Raw genomic sequence first — 16,485 nt, 5'->3', positions numbered from 1 at the left:
ACACGAAGATTCAAAGAAAATATGAAGGTGTGGGCTCTGCGGTTCACTGTCATTGGGGCCAACAGCTGCAAATCTCCTGGCCTTACCTCCGTGGTTGTGTGATGGCTTCGTCAGCTCCAAGCACTGTGCCCTTGTTCAAGGCAGGAGGAAGGGGAAGAGGGAAGACAGCTCATTCCAGTGCTCTTGTCCTCTTTTATCAGGAGGGGGAATGCTTTCCCAGAAACCACCGTTCCCCAGCCAAGCTTTGCTTATGGCTCGAGGCCGTTGTAGAGTCACGTGGCCAGCACCGGGTACAGGGAAAATTGGACAGGCAAATACTTAGCTTGTCCAGCCTTCATAGGAGAGACAGGCAAGGAGAAATAAGATGGGAATGAATGTGGAGCGAGCAGAGCTCCCGGACAGGAGGGCTTCCAGTGGGGGAGATTGGGTGGGTGCCCACGATCAGAGGTCTTCTCTCTTGGGCTGGTCATTTTCTCAATGTGGAATTCCCCAATCCTTTGCCAGAGTTGTGGCACCTAGCAGAGGGAACCAGGGATCTCACTAGATCCCCTTAGTCTCAGGAAAGCTCCTCACTCCTGCCAGATGCCCCCTCCCAGAGCCAGAGTTAGTCGGCTGGATGGGGGACGACCAGCCTCTGTCTTAGGGCGTAGGGAGGAGGAGTCTCTGGGTCTACGGGCTTTAGTGTGAGCTTTCCACCACGCCTCCTGATTTTAGCCCCCAACTTGCACCTCCACCTTCTATGATGCCTAGTCCTGAGTGCTTATGGGTTCTGAACCCCTAATCAGCTTGCTCCTTCACCTACCCCTGCCTCAGGCATTAGCAGAGTGAAGCTAACAGAAACACAAGCCAGTTACTACTCTTCCATCTTCAATCCTACCTAGCATCCATCTCTAGGGGAATGGATAAATAAAATTCAGTGGGTGCATAACGCAGAACACTCTGCAGCTATCAGAAGCAAAGAATTAGCTGCCCACACCAAAACATGGATAGAGCTCAAAAGCAAAGTGTTGAGGGAGAAACATAAGAAAAACGATGAAAGTTAGAACAATGCGCATTTATATAAATGGAAAGCACATACACACGAATGGCCAATAAACCGTGAAAAAGTGTTCCGTTTCATTACTCATCAGGGAAATGCCAATTAAAGCCACAATATGAAACCTCTTCACACCCACTCAAGTGGCTAAAATGAAAAAGATAAAAATACCAAGTGCTAGAGGATGCAGATGAACCAGAATTCTCTAACATTCACTGCTGATAGAGTGTGTGTTGGTAGAACCACTTTGGAAAACTGTTTGGCTGTGTCTCCTAAAAGCAAGCATACTCCCTCCCATGGCCCAGCAATGCCACTCCCAGGCAGGCACCTGGCAGAAATGCACACAGACGGTCACCAAAATTCACACCCTAGAATGTTCATAGCAGTGCTATTCATAGTAACCCCAGCTAGAACCACCAAACGCCCATCAGCCGAAGAGTGGATAAATAAAGTGTGGGATATTCACACAGTGGAATTCTATTCAATGAGAACAAACAAACTATATATACGACTACAAGCAGCAGCAGGGATGAAGCTCTCAAACCCAAAGCTAATCAAAAGAATCAGATACAAGAGTCTGTACTGTATGACGCTATTTAAATAAATATAAGAAGTGGGCAAAACTAACTTAGGGAATTCAATGTGAATATAGTAATTAACCCTGGGGACAAAGTGGTGGTAACAGGAAGAGGGCAGGAAGGGGATGTCTGGGGTGCTGGTACTGTTTAGTTTCTTGACCTGTGTGCTGGTTACAGGGATGGGTTCAACTAGCGACACCTCTCGCGCTGAGCCTTCGGGTTTGTGCACATTTCTATATGTAGGTTCAATAGAAGTGAAACATAAGAAGAAAAGCCTGGGGCTTCCCTGGTGGCGCAGTGGTTGAGAGTCCACCTGCTGATGCAGGGGACACGGGTTCGTGGCCCGGTCCGGGAGGAACCCATGTGCCGCGGAGCGGCTGGGCCCGTGAGCCGTGGCCGCTGGGCCTGTGCGTCTGGAGCCTGTGCTCCGCAACGGGAGAGGCCACAGCAGTGAGAGGCCCGCGTACCGCAAAAAAATAAAAAAGAAAAGCCTGGGGCAGTAAAAACGCATAAGAAAATCCATAGACACAAACAACAATACTGCATATTTTACAAAGATGTGTACATATTTAAAGATCTAGCTATAAGAATGGGTGCCTGTGTGGGGAGAGAGAGGACAGCGAGGGAGTAGATGACAGTAGTAGCAGGGAGCAGAAATAAAAGGAAGTGATACCAGAGAGGAATCCTGTGTGGATGCACAACAGCAAAGTGCTTAACCCAACTTTGAACCTGAGCTAAGGGGAAGGGCGGAATAAAAGCAATAGGAGTTTTAAAAACCTTGGACTGTTTTCTGACTGCCGACTGCATGTTTCTTCTTTAATTAAATGGGGTCTGGTGAAGAGAAGGGAGTCTCCAAGATCTTGGCAAGCGCTCCTTGTAGGAGGTGCCCTGTCTGTGGCCCGTTGACCTCTCCTGCCCTCTGCCGCCACTCTCAGGCCACCAGATACGTTGGCTGAATCTCCAAATTAGAACCGAATCAGAGTTCTATTTCCTCCTTCTCATGAGCTTCTCTCCCCTCGCTTAAATCCGGGGTGCGTGCCTCTCCGGCCAAGTGCCCAGCACCAAGGAGGAATGTGAGAACCTCACCTCTGCTAGATGTAGATGAAGCAGTGGGTCTCTCTAAGCCCACCCCCAGCAGTCTCCGTTCTCTCTCAGTCTGCTGCCCGCTCCGCCCACCTAGGAGGGGTGGGTTCAGATGGTGCCACACTGGGCTGAAAAATTGACATTGTCTGCACTTCCCTCTCTGGCCGCTAGTGGGAGATGCTGGCCAACCTGAGGCCCACCATGGGGCTAGAAGCAGGTGGCCAGAACGTGGTTTATCTGTCCGTCGCCAGCCACCCTACCAGACCGAGGGCCAGAAAGGGTCCTGTGTCCGGATCTTTTCTGTAGACTGGCTTTCTTACTGATTCCCGCACTCTGGGCTGGCTGACCCGCCCCCTCCTGCAGTAACCGGTAGCTCCTCAGCATATACATAAGGCACCCAGTGACCCCAGGAGCCCCTCTCCCAAGTCCCAAAAGGAGGATGGCCCCCTGGTGACCTCTCCAAGATCCCAAAACTGGAGAGGAAGGTCATAGCCTTTGAACTCCCAAACACAGCACCTGGGTGCCCTCTGAGAACGATTTAGGAGCCTTGAAAGTGTGTCAGGAGAGATTAGAAGGCTACTGGGGAAGAAGACAAACGCTGTGTGTGTGTGTGTATGTGTGTTTACGTGTGTACTCCTGTGTTGACTCTGGGCAATAGCCGGTCCCTTCCAATGATGTTACTGGCCTGTGGGCAAAACCTGGTGGCCTGTTTCTTTTAAACAAGGATGTGTGTTCCTGGGTATATCTCCCTGTGGGTCAGCCTGCATGTGTGAGCGACTGTGCTTGTCAGTGTACGGGTCTCTGCATCCATGTATGAGAGACAGTCTATCTCATTGTCAGCATGTAAGTGCCTCCGTGTGTGTCAAGGTGTAGGTTTTCTGTAGCTCAACAGGGTGAAGTGAGTGCATGTGTTTCAGTGTGGGTGTGTCTGTTGGTTGTTTCTGGTCTGGGTGTTGGTTGTTTCTGGTCTGGGTGTGTGTTTCTGTCAGTGCCTATATATCAGTATAAGTGTCTACCATTGTGCAGACTTGTGTGCTCTGTGTGTGTCTCTAGTTGACTGTGGTTCTATGTGTGTGTCTCTGTGTCAGTGTGTCAGTGGATGTGTGTCTCTGAGTCATGCAGGTGTCCCTGAGTTTGTCAGAGTATGCCTGCCTCAGTGTCGGTGTGTGTCAATGATGTGTCTGCTTGTGCCTGTGTGGGAGTCTGTGTGTGTCAGTGACAGCAGGTGTCTCCGAGTGTCAGTGTATGTCTGTGTCCACAGGGGTGGGTGGCTTGGGTAAGGTTACCAAGTCAGTGAGGATGTGTGCGTGCGTACTCCGCGTGTGCCGGGGTGTGTGCCTGTCCTCGTCGGCCGTAGGCGGCTAACTGTAGCGAAGCGTCGCCAGGTCGCTGTGTGTGTACTCCTGCGTGTGCCGGGTCTGCGCGCGTCTGTCCGTGTCCGCGTGGGCCGCTTTCTGTGGCGGGGCGGCCCCGGGTCAGCGCGGGGGTGTGCGCCCCAGCGGGTGCCCAGGGCTTCACCCTCAGAATGGGCGGAGCGCCACGTGCGGAGCCCCGGGCGCGTTGCTCTGGGGCGGAGCCAGCCCGGGGCCCCAAGCCCCAGGCCGATCCCAGGCGGGGCCCGCCCCCGACCCCGCCCCCAGCACGAGCCCGCGCCGCCTGCGGAGCCCAGGCGCCCGAGTCCAGCCGCGGAGCCGAGACGACGGCGGCGGCGCCCGTGGGATGCGGGGATCGCGCCCCCGGGGCCGCTGAGCCTGCGCCCAGTGCCCTGAGCCCCGCGCCGAGCCGAGTCCGCGCCAAGCCTCAGCCGCCCATTCCGGGGCCCCGGCCGGGGGACCAGCAGGTGAGCGAGCACACACGCGCTCGGCGGCCCCGGCCCGGCCGGAACCCCCTCTGCCTGCCGCCGCCCAACTTTCCTCCCCGAGGGTTAGAGCTTCCAACCGCTGCGCGCCCCCTCCCCTGCCCCGAGTCCGCAGGCAGGCTCCCTCCCCCATCTCTGCCCCCGAGGGTGGGAAGGGGAGAAGAAGGGGCGCAGAGCAGCCTGGCTGGAGGGGATCCCCGGGAGCGGGGGGCGTCTGCTAATCGGCGCACGCCCCCTCCCCTTCCCTTTCCTTCCGGGTTTCCCAATGCGCTGTCGAGGGCCGGGGGAGGGGGAGCTGCGGCTCCGGCTTCCCGGCCGATCCTGGCGCAAGCTCGGGGAGGGTCTGGGATTGGCACCCGGCTTCCGGAGGCCAGAGACCCCAAGGTCAGAACAGCGACTAGGCGCGTAGAGAGTGGGGGAACTGACCGAGAAGGGCTGGGAATGGAGGAAGGGGCTATGCCCCCCCTTTCTCTGGGCCCCGCGGAGCAGTCCGCTGGGGGTGTCCTCTCTGGGGTGAGATCTCTGCCGGTCCTGACCGGGGACAGATCTATGTGCACCCTGACGGGGGAGAGATCTATGTTGTGTGCCCTATCTCTGCGCGTTCCGACCGTAAAGAGATCTCTGTGCCCTCTTGACGCCCTAATGGGGACACATCTGGTCTCTGTGAGCCCTGAAGTGGAGAGATCTCCGTGTGCCCTCAACGGGGGAGATATCTGTGCTCTGGGATGGGGAGAGTTCTTTGCCCTCCTAGCTCTGACCCGGGAGGCCGGAGGCCAGGCCGTTTTCTACTTGTTTTTTGATCGTCTTTGTTGGTGCCCTGGAAGGAAGTAGAGGTGCCTAGCCTTGTGGGGGATGGAGGTGTGGAGAGTGCTGGTGGTGGTGGGGTGCTGGGCACAAGGCCCTGGCCTTAGGCCCGCCTTGCAAACACCTGTTGGAGGCCAGTGCACAGCCCCGAATCAGGAGGCCGTGGCCGAGATTGTGGCAGGAGTCGATCTTCTCTCCTTAGTGCTCTGAGACCAGTGTGGGTGACGGGATCAGTTTCCTCTTGGGGTTCTGGGCTGCCATTCCATTTCCCCACCTCTCTCCTCCCATCCTGCTGAGAACGCAGGCGCCTCCACTGGGAGGCTAGACTGCCCGGTAGAGACAGGCACTCCACATGACCCCACCGTGCCTGCCACAGCACATCTGCTCTCTCCCCGATTCCCTTCAGGATCCAGAGGGGCCCTGAGCGGCAGAGGCCCAGGTCATCAGGAGGCCAGGCCCCTGCTGCTGACCTCAGCCTCTCACAGTTAGAATTGGGCAGGTGCATGTGAGTGGGTGGTAATGGAGCTGGAAGGTGGAATGAGGCTGGCACGGGCTGATAGCTCAAGCCCTGCTGCAGTCACAGGAGCGAGGGGAGGGGAAGGTCAGGGAACAGCCAGAGTGCGGAACACAGATTTTACACTAGAGTGTTCAGCCCCATGCTGAAATGAGCCTCAGTAACCCTATCATCACCATCACATCGTGCGGGGGCAGGGGGGAAACTGAGGCTGAGAGTGGGTCAAGGACTAAACCAAGGTCACCTAGAGAGTCAGTGGATTGGGGGCCCCACTCAGGGTGAAGATGCCTTGAGATCTACTTTCTGAGAGCCAAATTGACCTAGGACTGATCACAGAGAATCTGAGCAGAAAGGGATGTGGTCCTGAGGTGCCAAGAACTAGCGTTCAGCCCAGTGTGGCATGGGAAGCTGCTATGCCTTTGGGGTGCTTGGTCCCGACGCGGTGGTGATTGAAGCCCCTCTGGAAAATTTCCAGGATTGACTCGCTCAACATGAAGATGGAGTTCGGAGGAGTGGTAGGAAGTACCAGAGACAACTGGGAGTTGGGGAGAACAAGAGGCTGGTGCTCAGGGATTCCAAGGAGAAGGGAGTCCTGGGGGCAGCCTGGGACAGTGGTAAATGGCAGTCTCTGTTCTGTTCATAGGAGGCTGGTTCCTGCTGACCCTTGGGAAACTTACTGGAAAAGTGTACAACGATAGAAGTGTGTGCCCACAAACCACTCAAAAGAGGAGTGATTGCCTTTGACCAGGAGAGTCAAGGGTATCTATCTAACAAAAATAACTTTCCAGCTGGATTTTGAAGGATGAATAGGAGTTTTCTAGATAGAGAAGGTGCAGTCTAGCCATCAAGACTATCAACGTACAAAAGCACAGAGATGTGAAACAGTACAATCGTTCAGTGACCCGTTGGGTCCCGTGGTGTGAGGAAGAGAAGAGCAAAAGCTAAAGCCAAGGTCACAGTCACGGGGACCCTTGGAGCTCCTCTCAGGAATTGGGAATTTATCCTCAGTAATGGTACTAAAAATAGCTAACATTCACTGAGTGCTTTCTGCCAGCCAGGCACGGCACTAAGCACTTTGTAAGACTCATCTCGCTGAATCCTTGAATCAACCCTGGAGGCAGACACCATAATAATGACCAATTTGCAGGTGGTGAAACTGAAAGCCCAGAAAGGTTAAGTAACTTGCTCACTGTCACACATCTACTAAGTAGCGGGACTTCAGTTTGAGCCCAGGTGTCAGTATATCTGCTTTGCACTGTGCTGCCTCTCCAGGGCAGACCATGGATGCCGTACAAAGTTTTTCAGTTGAAGGAGAGGGACAGGCAGGTGATCACAGGTGATACAACCTGTGATATTCCAACTTCCTTCCCTGTTAAGGGATATGGCGCTCTCCCATCCCCAACATCGGTTGCTCACTAAGTGAGATTCACTGCTGCTGTATCACACGGTGGGGAGTGGGGTGGATGGGCAAGTGGAGTTTGGGTTGGCAAGGTTGATGCAGAACAGAGAAGGTGATGGATGTTTCAGGGTCCTGATCTGAACGTGTAGTGCTTCCAGGGAGATGCTGATATCTAGCAGTCAGTTGGAGGGAAGGGTCCAGGGTCCAGGAGGGAGATCTGGGCTGGAGGTAGGAACTTGGAATCATCCGCAGAGGCTGGTTGTTGGAGCCATGGCAGTGAATTAGATTTTCCAGTGAGAATGCAGACCAGTGGTTCTCAACCCTGGCGATATTAGCATCACTTGGAAAGTTTTTTTTTTAAATTAATTAATTAATTAATTAAATTTATTTATTTTTGGCTGTGCTGGGTCCTTGTTGCTGCGCGCGGGCTTTCTCTAGTTGCGGAGAGCAGGGGCCACTCTTTGTTGCGGTGCTTGGGCTTCTCATTGCGGTGGCTTGTCTTGTTGCAGAGCACAGGCTGCAGGCGCCCAGGGAGACAGTGGAAAGCTTTTTAAACAAAACCAACCTATGCCCAGACTCCACCCCCAGACATTCTAATTCATTTGACTCTGAGGTGAGGCCCAGGCATCAGTAGTCTTGAAAGCACCCAGGTGATCCTAATGTGGAGAAGAGGGTGGGAGGGAAGAGAGTTCAGTCTGGAGCCCTGAGGCACTCCAACACTTGAGGCTGGAGAAGTCTGCAACGGAGGCTGGGAAGGAGCAGTCAGAGAGGTAGGAGGACAGCCAGCAGTGGGAGGTGTCACAGAAAGCACAGAGGGCGCGCGTCCCGGAAGTCTCCTGTCTGTGCTGGGAGAGTTAAGAAGATACGTTTTGAGAAGTTCATGGGAAGATGAAAAAGAATGCATAATTTAAAAATGAGTGTCCATTAGACTGAGCGACCGTGAGGGTGCTGGTGACCTTAACAACAGAAATTTTCCTCTTGGCACCCACAGAATGTGGTGCTGGGTAGAGATGGATTTTGATGAGTGAATGAATGAATGAATGAATTGGTGAGAATGGAATCCAGTTTGGAGTGGGTTGAGGAGTGAGCAGAAGGTGAGGATGTGGAGAGAGCATGTGTAGACAGCTTTTCCAAAGAGTTTGATGGTTTAAGAGCGAAGAGAGAGATAGAGGGGAGCTGGGGGGAGGGTGGGGTCTAGGGAGGGCTGTAGGAAGAGCCCGGAGTGGACACTGTAGGCGTGTGCGTCCGTGCCGTGCGTCCATGAGCGTGAGATTGTGGGGAAGATGCTTTCCTTCACAGGGAGGGCCAGAGATCTGTGAGTTGAAAGTGTGCCCGTGGGGTCTCAGTTGCTCTGGTTTGTCCAGTGGGCCGGTCAGGAAGGCCTGGGGTGAAATGACTCTTCCTATGAAGCTCTGAGAGGGTGATTTTGATGGCAGGAGCTGTGACTCCTGCTGGGGGCAGGGAGTAGGAAGGAGAGGGAGATTTGCTCTGAGGAGAGAAAAGTGTTCCAGAAAGCCAGTGTCTGAGGATAAGATGAGGTCGTCTAGAGCAGGTTTCCAGGAGTAGAGGGCCTGGGCTAAAAGTCCTGTGGCTAAATCCACAAAGGAGACAGAGAAGAGAAGGTGAAGCCAGGGGCAGCCTGTGGAGAGAGGCTGGACGATGCAGGGAGGGGTCACAGGGGTGGTGAGGCTTCGAAGTGAGCCCAGGATTTGATGCCCACTGCCCTCTGCCAGCCCAGACTAACCTGCAGCAGAGGTCTGAGGCTGAGTTCAGCCTCAGGTGGTCGGAGAGAGCCTGGACAGGGCATCCAGCACCTAATCTCTGTCATGGAACATTCTAGAAGCTGTACAATTCAGATACAATAACTGCTCTCATGAAGTTTACATACTGTTGGGAAAGACAGTCTGGGTACCATGAAACAATTAAAGAAGATAATTTTAGATTGTGACCGGTGCTATGAAGGAAATAAAACAGGATGATGTGATGGAGAGATGGGAGTGACGCTAGACTGGCTGGTCATGCAAGGCATCTTGAAGGAGGAGACTAAACTGAGACCTGAATAGCAAGAAAGAAGCAATCCTGAGGAGATCTGGGGCAAGAATGTCTTGTAAAGAGGGGAATGCCAGTACAAAGGCCCTGAGGCAGGGCCAAGCTCCTGAACAGGGTTGGCTGCTGTGCTGGAGCAAAGGGACTGGGGTGGAGATGGAGAGGTCCCTTGCCTCCAGTCCACCTCCCCCCCCCCCCCAGTCGTTAGCCCCTTCAGACTGCCCCTTTGCTTATGCACGGCTTACACCACTCACCTCGGGCTGCCAGCGGTTCCTGAGGGTGACACTATATTTAGACCCTTCTCTCTGTGGTCCTGGAACATCCTGTGTATTTTTAAGATGATCAATATGGGATGGGTGCTATTTATAGAGACCCCAAGTGAATTCCTGGGACCTGGAGCCCTCAGATAGTGGAGGAAATCCAGGACCGGGCTTTTCTGGGGCAGCCACTGCATCTGGCAGAGCATTGGAGACATCTGATTCACGGACTCCGAAACTCGTATCACCTCCCTTGCCAGGCCTGCTTCATCCCATCCCTGCAGAGTTACCACAGCCGTGGGCTGGGGAGCTTGGATGCCCATAGTCCACCCATCTCCAGCTCTGTTTCCTGGAGAGGTATCCAGTGTGCCCCAAGCCCAACAGAAAACTTCATTGTGATTGTTGAAACCAGAGTCTGATGGGACAGTTTGTCAATCTTTTGTTCATTCCTCACTCTGTTTACTGGCAGAAGAGGACTCTCAGAGCTTCCCAGGTTTACCCCACTGGCCAGAAAGAGGTCTGCCCAGGAGTAAATGTGAGGTTGGCATTGGAAGCTTAGCCTTCCCAGTGGGAGGTCAATGTGGCCCAGAGCAGCCAGGGAAGGCTGCCTGGAGGAGGTGGGATTGGAGCCCAGCCATGGAAGATGCACAGCATTTGGAGAGGTGAAAGGGATCAGATCAAGTTTTCAGGCCTGTTTTTGGAAGAATTTTTTTTTTTTTTTTTTTTAAATAATGCGGGCCTCTCACTGCTGTGGCCTCTCCCGCTGCGGAGCACAGGCTCCGAATGCGCAGGCTCAGCGGCCATGGCCCACGGACCCAGCCGCTCTGCGGCATGTGGGATCCTCCCGGACCGGGGCACGAACCCGCGTCCCCCGCATCGGCAGGCGGACCCCCAACCACTGCGCCACCAGGGAAGCCCCTGGAAGAATGTTTATGTTCCAAGGCTGGAGTTCTTTCTCTTTCTCTCCCCTTCAGTTTTTCTTCTGATTAAATCTCCCAGGGAGACAGTGGAAAGTCACGTCCCCACAGAGGTATTAGCTGAGTGGAAAGACAAAGCTGCTCTCACGGAGTCTGTGTGGGCCCGAGAAGATGCCTCACCCCCTTGGAGATCCCGCTGTTGTCATCTGCAAGGGCTTTCACTCCCCTCCTTACAGCCCTGAGAGGCCAAGGGCTGGTACTTGTCACCCCATAGGCTCAAGGTCACACAGGCATGCAAGTGGCACTAAGCCCAGAGCCAGTGACTCCCTGCCCCACCCAGGCCTTGCCCAGGTATTCCCAGTGCTTTCTGGGAATGCATCTTGAACAGTAGAAAGGCTCTTCGTGGCATCAGGAGGGTGGTAAACACCTTTCTGGCGGGTATTGATTCCTTGAAGGCCTATGTGAAGGAAGGACCTGGCTCAAGAGGCAGTTCTCAGAGAGACAGCAGAGCAGGAAGGGTAATCTGGCTTGAAGTACCAACTCAGTTCTCAGGCTACCTTAGCATCCCTCCATCCGGGCTGGCCTGGGAGGTGCCCCGGGAGGATCTAAGATGAGGGGCAGGGGGAGATCAGACCATGGGAGGGACCAGCCCAGCCCAATCAATACCTCCTGCCTGGCCATCAAAGTCCCAGCCTCATCGACCTGGACCGATAGCCCGGAAGTGGTCCAAAGAGCCCCTCAGAGCCCAGGTACCCTCCCTCTGCTGCCTGCCTCTGGGGCTTTTCCTCGGAAGAATACCAGCCCTGGGTCCATTCCCTGCTGGGCCCAGGGCCCCACCCAAGGGACACCCTACTGGTGTGTGGGTGCAGGGAGGCTGAGCGACAGAGGCCTGCCCACCACGGCCAGACTTGAGCAGAAGACACAGGAGCTCAACCGGCCATTTGCGGCGCCGACCCTGCCACCTTGCTGGGTCACAAGCAGCACAGACTGCCAGTGAAATAAAGCGACAGCTAGTTGATAACAAAACTGGAAACGTAGGGAAAGCCCCCACTCACTTGCTGGGCCTGGGTGCTTATTAGGTGTGTAATTGCTGAGCTTCCATTTCAGGAAATGTCTGAGAGAAGGAGAGAAAAAAACTCCCTAAGGATCCCCTGGGGCCGCCTGTCCCCGGAGACTGCTGCACTTCTGGTCCCTTCCAGCCCTCGAGTTTTATGATTGAATCAAGGACTTGTCCCCAGATGGTTCACTTGTCTTCCCAGTGTATTGCACAAGTAACTTAAATGGCACTCACCGACAAATAAAAAGTAAAATTCTCAAAAGCATTATGTTAAGTAAGGACAGCTGACACACAAGAGCCCATACGGTGTGATTCCATGTATAAGAAGTTCCAGAACAGGCAAAACTAATCTATGGTGATAGAAGTCAGAAAAGTTGACTGGAAAGGGACAGTGGGGAACCGTCTTAATTGGCGTAGTAGTTACACAGGCGTATACATTTATTAAAACTCATCCAGCTGTACACCTAAAATCTGCATTTTCTTGTATATGTATTATACCTCAATTTAAAAGAGTATCAAGGCACAAGGGTTGCACATTTGGCTATATGGTGTCATGACACTTCTGCCGTGTGGACTTTGTGGATTAGTGGATTGGCTTATCCCTCTGGAGGTAAATGACCCTGTAGCATAGGGTTCCTAGGTTTCTCTGGGCGCATTTCTGTCTCCTTCAGTGCATGCAGTAGGTGGCCCCAAAATGCCTAGATTGCCGTGGCGTCTGTGCAGTTCCACTGCGGAACTTTTTTTCAGCCCAGATGGAGAAAGTGAGTTGGAAGGAACTGGGCTGGAGAGAGACAGGATGCTGATTGCTGTGTCAGAGGCACCTCTGTTCCAGGAGGGTGTTTCCTGGGCCACAAGTGGACACCTTTCTGGCCCGATTGTAATGTATTGTGTGGGTGTAGCTCTACAGGGTCTGGGGCAGAAGTGCCCCAGGCTGACTGAGCCAGCTCTTCAATTCTGGGCTCTGTGGTCTCCTAATAGTAGATCATCCAGGTCTCCACCCAGGAGACCCAGGGCCCCAGCAGCTCTGACAGCTCAGAGCTGCTCAGCACATTATAGCTCCCTTAGTCATGGAGCGGTACAGGGCGTTCGGAGGAAGACTCGGGCTTGGGGGAAGTGGGTGCTGTGTGCCCGGTGGAAGGGGCCCTACATGACCTGGGGAGTTTGTGTTTCCCCTGGCCTGGCACCAAAACACCACTGAACACTCAGATGAGATAATGGGATGAACTGGCGCTTCCCAGCCCCCAGGTCCCCATCCTTAAATGGGGAAGGGGGATGAAAAGGCAGGAAGGAGGCTTGGGCTGAGTTCAGGGCTCAGGTCAAAAGTGCCCCTCCCTCCATACAGCTCTTCCATCAGCTCCCAGTCCAGAAGGGGGCCTGGTCTCAGGGACCCCCTTTTCATCCCTGCCTGGAGAATCACTTCAGCAGAGCAAGAGGGGGAGGTTTTACTGTCAGCTGAATTAGCCTCGGCTTCAGCCTGACTGTTGGAATAAATGAGATGAAAATGCATGTAAATGAGGGCATCCCCGGCTTCTGGGGTGGGTGTGTTCACCTCTGGGAGGGATGGGGATGATTCTGCAGGACTTCCCGAGAATGCTGGGGGCTGGGATGGCAGCTAGAGGAGGAAAGCCCCTTCACGATGCCTCGCCCCCTTCCCGAGGACTGGGGTCCAGACTGGACAGGGTTAATGCCTGTGCAGCCTCAAAGGAGAGGAGCCTGCAGGGAGCCGGTTAGCTGAGGCCCTGCCCGCACAGGGATGTGCCAGTGTGCCTTTGATCTGGAAGCAGGGACCTGAATGCACAGGCCACAGGCACCAGCTGGCACCCCCGCTGAGCCTTTGTCCAAGCGGTTACCCCGGGAGAGCCAGGACTGTGCATATAATTGCCTAGGCAGGAGGGATGGCCTGAAACACACTGTCGACTCCTCCCCTTCCCCCCACCCCCTACCATCCCAACCTGTGGGATCCCCGCCCTCCAACCCTCCTTCCACCCATCCCCACCTTCCAGCCCTCCTCCCCTCCGTTTTCTGCTCCCTCCCCTCCCCCACCCCCAGGCTAGCCTGAGGCCCAGCCCCAAAGCAGGTGGAGTTCCGTAAGGGTTTAGGGCCCCGTGGCTGGAACTCTACGACAGTGCCATCCAATAGAGATATAATTTGAGTTACAAATGCAAGTCACATATGCAATTTAAAATTTTCTACTAGCCGCATTTTAAAAAGTAAAAAGAAACAGATGAAATTAATTTTAATATGTTTTATTTCACCCAGTACATATATCCAAAATATGACCAGTTTAAATTTTAATCGGTATTTAAAAGTTAATAATGAAATAGGTGACATTCTTGATCATGCTAAGCCTTCCAAACCAGTGTGGATGTAACAACAGCACATCTGGATGGGCACTAGCCACCTGCCAGGTGCTCGCTAGCCACAGGTGCAGAGTGGCTTTCCTATGGGACTGGGCAGCTCTATCTGGTGTGGAGAGCTGGAGAGACAAGGGCAGAAACTGCCCAGGTCTCCCTGGGACCATCTGGCCACACAGGCTGCGAAGAGGGAGGGCCAGCCTCGGAGGAGGCTGATGGGCCGGCTCTTAGCTTTGGAGCGAGGATCACAGACATACTCAGCCCAGGTAGGCAGGCCACAGATAGCCCTGACCCTTCCTCCCTGCTCTCCATGTCCTCAGAGGTGGGAGGCAATGTCGTGCAGTGGTTAGGCTTAAGGCCTGGCTTCAGACAGACCGAAGCATCAGATTTCCCATGTGTACCATGGGGATAATAACGTCCCCTCTTCCTAGGATTGTTATAAGGATGGAATAAGCACAGTCCCAGGCACATAACGAGCAAGTGATGCTGCTGGGATGACCCACCCCAGCTCATGGTTGAGGAAACTGAGGTCCAGAAAGGGGGGAGGGAGAGTGGTAAGTGTGACCTTGTCCCAAGGTCACAGTGTGGGTTAGTGGCTGGGCAGTAGGAAGGTTAATCTGACACTCATTCATTCATGCGTTCATTCCTTCATTCACCAGGCCCTTATAGGCACCTCTCTGAGGCCAGACTGTGCTTTGGGAGCTCAGGACACAGCCAGAGGGAGAGGCAGATGTGGAAGCAAATTACTCTACCCTGTGATGAAGCCAGTATAGGAACGCAGTGTGCCAGGAACGCAGAGAAGGGAAGGGCCAGCCAGGCGGGGAGGACTGGTGTGGGCAGCGACAAGGTTTTTCAGAGAAGGGTCTTCTGAGCTGGATTTCTTAGGAGAAAAAGAATGGCAACAATAGCCACAATGATTATAGCAAATGACACTCATTGAACACTTTCTGTGTGCTGAGCATGTGCAAGTATTAATACACTTATGCCTCAGAACAGCCCTGTGAAATAGGTACTATTATTAACTCCATTTTACCTATGAGAAAACTGAGGTAGAGAACCATCAGTTAACTTGCCCAAGAACATACAAGTGGCCAGGACCCAGGTTCACACAGGCAGTCTTGCTTCCAAGCCATAGCCCTAACCATGCCCCTATCCCGCATAGGACTAGGAAGTCTTCCAGAGATAAGAGGGGTGAGCAGACCCGGTCACAGGGCTGGGTTCTCTGGCCCAGGGCATTTCCTCATTGCCAACCTCAACAAGACCGAGTAGAAATTTCCTTAAAAGCTACCATACTCTCCTTGCTGATGACTTTTCCCCCTTTCTTGTCATCACACCTGTTGATTTGGGACCCATCACTTAGGGAAGGAAAGTATTCTAAGAAGTCATTTGTAGGGCCATGCACACAGTGGGTGCTGATTAAATGTTCACTGAGTCATCAAAATGAGTCTATGGGTTGAGGTGTTGATTAGTTTCAGCAGGTTCTCAAGGGAGAAATGAAGTGGCTCCTGATACTCCTCACACCTGTGGGGAGTGAGCCCCTGCTTCAGGGCCACCCACACCCTCTCCCTGAGCCCTCAGGACTGAGGGGCAGTGGAAGGGCACAGGTGGAACTAGTGCCCAGGGTTGTGGGTGCTCCAGCCCGAGGTCACCTGGACTGCAGGGCGGGAAGGAGGCGCCCAGAGCAGAGGAAGCCAGCAGAGATTTTCTAGGAAGCCAGGGAATCACTTCCACAGAGCTCTTTGAATAAATTTACATGGCAAAGAATATTCTTTGCCTGTTGCGTTCCAGAGGCTCCGATTCCAAGGCGAGCAGAATGCCAGAAGTGACTCAGGAACTGCCTTCAGGAGCCGGGAGGGGAGTGAGCAGGAAGGGGCTTCGAGGAGGGGTTAGGCTGGAGTCTGGTCCCTCCTCACCCCAGGGACGGCCAACTGGCCTGGTTTGTCCAGGACTGAAGGGCATCTGGGATGCAGGAATTTTAGTGCTAAAACCAGGGAAGTCCTGCGCATCCCTCCTCCACCCCAGCACTGCATGGCTGCACTGCAGGCTGCCAGGCTGTCGTGTCCTGTGTCACGGCATTGTAACCACCATTGACTGAGCACCAGCTGTGTGCCCTGTGCATTCAGGAAATCGTCTTTCAGGAGGAGACAAGAAGATGAGACAGTCTGGGGCGGTCCAGTTTCTGGTGTGAACAGTCCATATTCTCCCTCCACAGCATCTCCGCCCTGATGTGAATTCCCACACCTACAGGCCAGTGACTCAGAGGAGGGGGGACCCAGCCTTGCCCTAAGATGAGGTTTCCAAGATATTTGGGGAGACCAGACCCACGCTAACAAGTGTCAGAGAGCAGCCGAGGCCAGGAAGAGATCCAGGGCTGGATGTGGGGCTCAGCCTCCTGACCCAAAGGAGGGAGGTCAGTGTGGGTGGGCAATCAGAGAGGGCGTCCTGGAGGAGGTGGCGTAGTGAGGGGAGCATGAGGTGGCTCTGCCGTTGCACAGGGTATGGACAGTGTTTGGCAATGTCTGAACTAGGGAGTGGTGGGAGCTGCACATGGTGGGTGGAGGGAAAGAGGGAGGAGGCCGGTG

Source organism: Orcinus orca, chromosome 10, assembly GCF_937001465.1.
Source record: "Orcinus orca chromosome 10, mOrcOrc1.1, whole genome shotgun sequence".
Lineage (NCBI taxonomy): Eukaryota > Metazoa > Chordata > Mammalia > Artiodactyla > Delphinidae > Orcinus > Orcinus orca.
The sequence above is the reverse complement of the archived record's forward strand: the minus strand, read 5'-3'. Positions refer to the sequence as shown.